Below are 5,885 nucleotides of genomic sequence, written 5' to 3'. Positions count from 1 at the left end.
CGACGAAGGGTGTGCTAAATACCCTTCCGATTTCAAAATTTCTAAGTCCCCAATTTTGGATGTCCCCGCCACTGGAGAGATAGAGGGCTCTAGGATTTCTTGTGTCTCTTGCCCTTCCGAGATAGCATCTCGAGCGACTACAACAGTGAGTTTCTCTATCGTAGCAATGATTTGAGCAAACCTTCTCTCATTTTCTGCGTACGCAATCAGCTCTCTGATCAGTAACTCTCTTACCTCCCCATTGCTGGAATTTCCCATGTTACGCAGCTCTGATACCAAGTTGTTATGGTCCCAGATCTCACACATGGATTTGTAGGGAGGGAGAAGAGAAAGATGAAAATCAAACCAAAGAGAAGCTTGAAAACCCTAGGTTTGTTAAGGAGAACGCACCCCTAAGCTCGTTGAGGAGAACTCAAAACCCTGTTTAACTTAAATCAATGATTGTCTTTCTCATTACTCTTACCCCTTAAATAGGGTTCACCCTTACAAGGTTTAAGATAAAATATTATAAAAATAACCCTATAAATGAAATATTCCAAAAATATCCATGTGGCTTAAAACTGAAATAAAATAAAGTAAATTAAAGAAAAAAATTAAAATAATAATGTTATTGCATGCATAACAATGATATTGTCTTAACTAGCAGTGATTCAGATAGCATTCAGGAGGCCAAAAAGAAGATATGTGGAGAGTTCAAAACAAAAGACCTTGGACTACTTCAAAGTTTTCTAGGTATTGAGGCGTTATAGTCGAAGCATGAGATCACACTATTTCAAAGAAAATATGTCATTGATCTACTTGAGGAGACATGAATGATGGGGTGTAGACCAGCAAAAACCCCTATGGATTCAAATACCAAGCTATCTGTAGGTTTTGGAGAAGATGTGGATATCAGGAAATATCAAAGACTTGTCAGAAACTTATTTACCTCACTATAACAAGACCAAATATATCATATGTAGTAAGTGTGGTAAGTCAATACATGCATAAACCATAACTTACTCATTGGCAAGCTTTAGAAAGAATATTACGATATTTGAAAGGAACTCTAGGAAGAAGGCTTCTTTATAAAAACCACGGTCACTTCAACATAGAAGGGTTCTCGGTTGCAGATTAGGCCAGATCCCTGGATGATAGAAAGTCTACTTCTGGGTACTATACAATGGTTGGAGGAAACTTGGTTACATGAAGAAGAAAAAAGCAGAATGTCATTGCAAGGTCCAGTGTAGAAGCAAAATATAAAGGTATGGCACACACGGTTACCGAGCTTCTATGGGTCAGATCCCTTCTTATTGAATTGGGATTCTATAAAGGAGCTTCTATGGATGTAATTAGTCAAGGAGAAACATGTTTACTTATGTTTTTTCTCATGTAAAGCTTGTAGTCCTAAGGGCAATATAGACATTGTAACATCCTCTAAAAAAGGCCCTTGGCTTGGGGTAGAGCATCAAACTCTCTCCTCTTCTCTCAATTTGTCCAAGCATTCTCTCTTGTCTCTATCTCCCCTTTCTCTCTTCTCTAACCGAGCTCTTGCTCTTTCTCTCCTCTCTCTTCTTCTCTTATTTTCTTCTTCTCTTCTCCTTCTTCCTTCTCACACTACCTTGATCGAGGTTCATATCATGGGATCCTAAATTCTACACTCTCAAACATGTTTCAACTCAAGGACAAACAACAAATTGTTGATTTTCAGGATTCCATGGATTTAACTCATGGAGAAAAAGGGAAAGAGACCCATTGGGAGAAAACAAAGGAAGAAGAGGTTATGGACTTGATCTCTTAACCTTCCCCCTGAAGCTCTATTTATAGATTAATGAAACTACTGTATTACAATAATACCCCTGAACTTAGGGTTTAGGGTTTTAACCCTAGAACTTTAATCTAATTACATCAATGGCATCTCTATGAGATGACCCTTTTTTTACTATTCTGCTATCATTGTATGTGGGCTTATGGGCCTTCTCCTTGATCTATGGGCCTTGAGCCCGTCTTCTATATCTCTTGGATGCAAGGATTTTCCTTGGTCTTATAGGCTTGGGACCATCTTCCAACACACTTGGATATGTGGGCATTCCTTGGTCATGTGGGCTTGAACCCTATCTTCCAACACAAATATACTCATGAAGCAGGTCACATCCAAGATATAGACCACTATATGCAAAAAGTTGGGTATCTACGACATTTTCTCTCCCCCACCTTGAGGGGGAGTGTTGGAAGACATCCCAAAGGGGCATTAAGGTAAATACCTTCCCTACCTCAAAGAGATAGGAAATGGTTTAAATTAGTGTCCTTCTCATAAGGATGACACAAGGGTGTAAATAGAGAAGATGATATATGTCTACTTATGTCTTTTCCTTTTGAGAGCTTGTATCCCTAAGGGCAATGTAGTCATTGTAACCTTCCTTCATAAACTATAAATAGAGGCTCATGGCAAGAGGTAGATCATTAAGTCTCCTCTCTTCTCTTTCAAATTTGTTCTTGCACTTTTCTCTTAAACCCTCTCTCTCTCTCTTTCTCTCTCTCTCTCTCTCTCTCTCTCTCTCTCTCCATCTCCCTAGTTGTCCCTCTTTTCTTCTTCTTCTTTCTCTCCCCTCTCACCCTCTTGGTCAAGTACCTTTCATGGGATCCTACATCTAACATGTTTATGTGGAAACACCATCTCAGATCAAGATGAAATTTTAGAGAGTGGTAGTTGTAAGGAATTGAACAAAGAAGAATAGATGGAAAAACTTGTTGACTCCATGTCCTCCTTTAGAAGAATAGAGAAAGAAAACAAGAAGCTAAGGAGGCAACTTTCCAAACTAGAAAAGGAAATTAATTTATTGAATGCTGACTTTTCCTCAAAGCTATAAGAGCTTAAGAAGAGGTTATGGACTTGATCTCCTAACCCTCCCCCTGAAGCTCTATTTATAGATTAATGAAACTATTGTATTATAATAATACCCTTGAACTTAGGGTTTAGGGTTTTAACCCTAGAACTTTAATCTAATTACATCAATGTCATATCTATGAGATGACCCTTTTTACCATCCTGCCATCATTGTATGTGGACTTATGGGCCTTCTCCTTGATCTATGGGCCTTGAGCCCGTCTTCTATATCTCTTGGATGCAAGGGTTTTCCTTGGTCTTATGGGCTTGGGACCATCTTCCAACACACTTGGATATGTGGGCTGTCCTTGGTCGTGTGGGTTTGGGCCCTATCTTCCAACACAAATATACTCATGAAGCAGGTCACATCCAAGATATAGACCACTATATGCAACAAGTTGGGTATCTACGACATTTTCTCTCCCACACCTTGAGGGGGAGTGTTGGAAGACATCCCAAAGGGGCATTAAGATAAATACCTTCCCTACGTCAAAGAGATAGGAAATGGTTTAAATTAGTGTCCTTCACATAAGGATGACACAAGGGTGTAAATAGAGAAGATGATATATGTCTACTTATGTCTTTTTTTTGTGAGAGCTTGTATCCCTAAGGGCAATGTAGTCATTGTAACCTTCCTTCGTAAACTATAAATAGAGGCTTAAGGCAAGAGGTAGATCATTAAGTCTCCCCTCTTCTCTTTCAAATTTGTTCTTGCACTTTTCTCTTAAACCCTCTCTCTCTCTCTCTCTCTCTCTATCTCCCTAGTTGTCCATATTTTCTTCTTCTTCTTTCTCTCCCCTCTCACCCTCTTGGTCGAGTACTTTTCATGGGATCCTAAATCTAACATGTTTATGTGGAAACACCATCTCAGTTCAAGATGAAATTTTAGAGAGTGGTAGTTGTAAGGAATTGAACAAAGAAGAATAGATGGAAAAACTTGCTGACTCCATGCCCTCCTTTAGAAGAATAGAGAAAGAAAACAAGAAGCTAAGGAGGCAACTTTCCAAACTAGAAAAGGAAATTAATTTATTGAATGCTGACTTTTCCTCAAAGCTATAAGAGCTTAAGAAGAAAACATAAGATTCATCTCAGAATGTTAGAAACTTGAAGTCTGTTCTTCAAGTATTCTTGAGTTGAGAAATGAAAATAAAAAAATTTGCTTTAAGGTTTTAGAACTTCAATAGGAAAACAAATTACTAGAAAGCTAAAAAAGTATAGCTGAAAGAAGAACCCTCAAACTGTATAATAAACACTTAATTTTAATTTTTCATTCCCTCCCCCCGCCCGCTTGTTATAGCAACAAACAAATTAAAGTTTAAACACTTATTAAATGGATAATTTATCGTAAGTTCCCTATCTTGTATTCATACAGTTTAAATAGAAAAATCTTAAAGAGAGAAAAACATGTCTTTATGTTTCACTTTATCAATATGAAGAGTTCCCATTCAAATTCTACTTGATTTTACTTTGGTTAGAATACCCAATTTGTACTATTCTGTACAAATCCTCTCTACAACATTGCAATTGAAAAGTTGATCTTGGTAGAAAATAAGGAAAACACAATATAGAGAGATACAAAAATATAAGTTCATAAGAATCACATACGAACCTCAACTTATTATTATGAGTAATCACATTAAGATAATGCAACCACTGGAGATGTCGGTGTCATGTCAAATGTGACTCAAATATCATATTGTCTACTAGATTCTCGAAAATTTACAAAAAGGACAAAGATCAAACCCATTGAAATTGATGGGGCTACTTTTGTGTTGATGTATGAAATCTAGTTTCATACCATAATAGAGAAAAAGCACATGCATGAACTGCCAAGCTCATAAAAAGTGTGTTCGAGTTAGTGTATTTAGTATATATGTTCTTTCCACAATTTTGTTCAACTACTTATTTCTCTATTATTTTCTATGCATTGTGAACATTCTTTTATGTGTTGAGACAAAAAAGGATAAAAACCAATTCCATTAGAACTTTCTACAATAATAAACTAATCCAAGTTCAAACACTTGCTAAATAGACAATTTATGGTAAGTTCCTTAACTTGTCTTCGTACTACTTAAATAAAAATCTTAAATAGAGAAACAAACATGTCTTTATGTTTCACTTTATCAATATGAAGAATCCCCATTAGATTCTATCTTGTATCAACTTAATTTCACTTTATCAATATGAAGAGTCCCCATTAGATTCTATCTTGTATCAACTTGATTTCACTTTGGTAAGAACATTACTTGTACTATTTGACACATTTCATCTTTACAACATTGCAATTGAAAAGCAATTCACTTTCACCTTCAACTTTTCTTGTATATTAACGGGTTTCAAGTTCCTTTTACCCTCAACATTTCCTACGGACTAACAAGACCTATGAGTAATCACATTAAAATAATACAACCATTAAAGATGTCATTGCCACATCAAGTGTGACTCAGATTAAAATAATACAACCATTAGAGATGTCATTGCCACAACTGCAGATACATGGTGCTTGCATATATATGTTTTAACATATAAGAACACAACACAAAAAACACACTGTTTTGGGGGTATTTTTCCTCTTAACTTTTTGTCTTTTCTTGATCAGCTGCAATTCAATTTTAAATTCGGGATTACATAGCCTCGTTGGCTGATCTTTCTCCTAAGAAAATATCCAACATGATCTTTTCTAGATATAAATGAAGAAAACATATATGAACCTTACCTGAGAGAGAAAAGATGGATAAGGAGGCAGATGATGAGAAAAAAACTCTGAAGAAGAGGAATAATACATTATCACCTTCAACCTCATATCACTGAAAAATAAGAAGAAGAGGAGGAACATGGATATCAGTATCGATATTACCGGAAGACTGAAGAAGAGGAGACTCACACGAGAGACTCCCCCCCCCCATAACCTCCAAACTATTGTGCGATTATCGATATTTAAATTCAGATGAAAAATAGAAAAGATTAGATAATACCCGCCTTGTTACCCTATTATCTGTGAAACCCTGTGTGAAGCCTC

Source organism: Aristolochia californica, unplaced genomic scaffold, assembly GCF_029961685.1.
Source record: "Aristolochia californica isolate CCGP_79_NKW_82.1479 unplaced genomic scaffold, dmAriCali1.0.hap1 SCAF_5, whole genome shotgun sequence".
Taxonomy (NCBI): Eukaryota; Viridiplantae; Streptophyta; class Magnoliopsida; order Piperales; family Aristolochiaceae; genus Aristolochia; species Aristolochia californica.
This window is presented reverse-complemented; position numbering follows the sequence as displayed.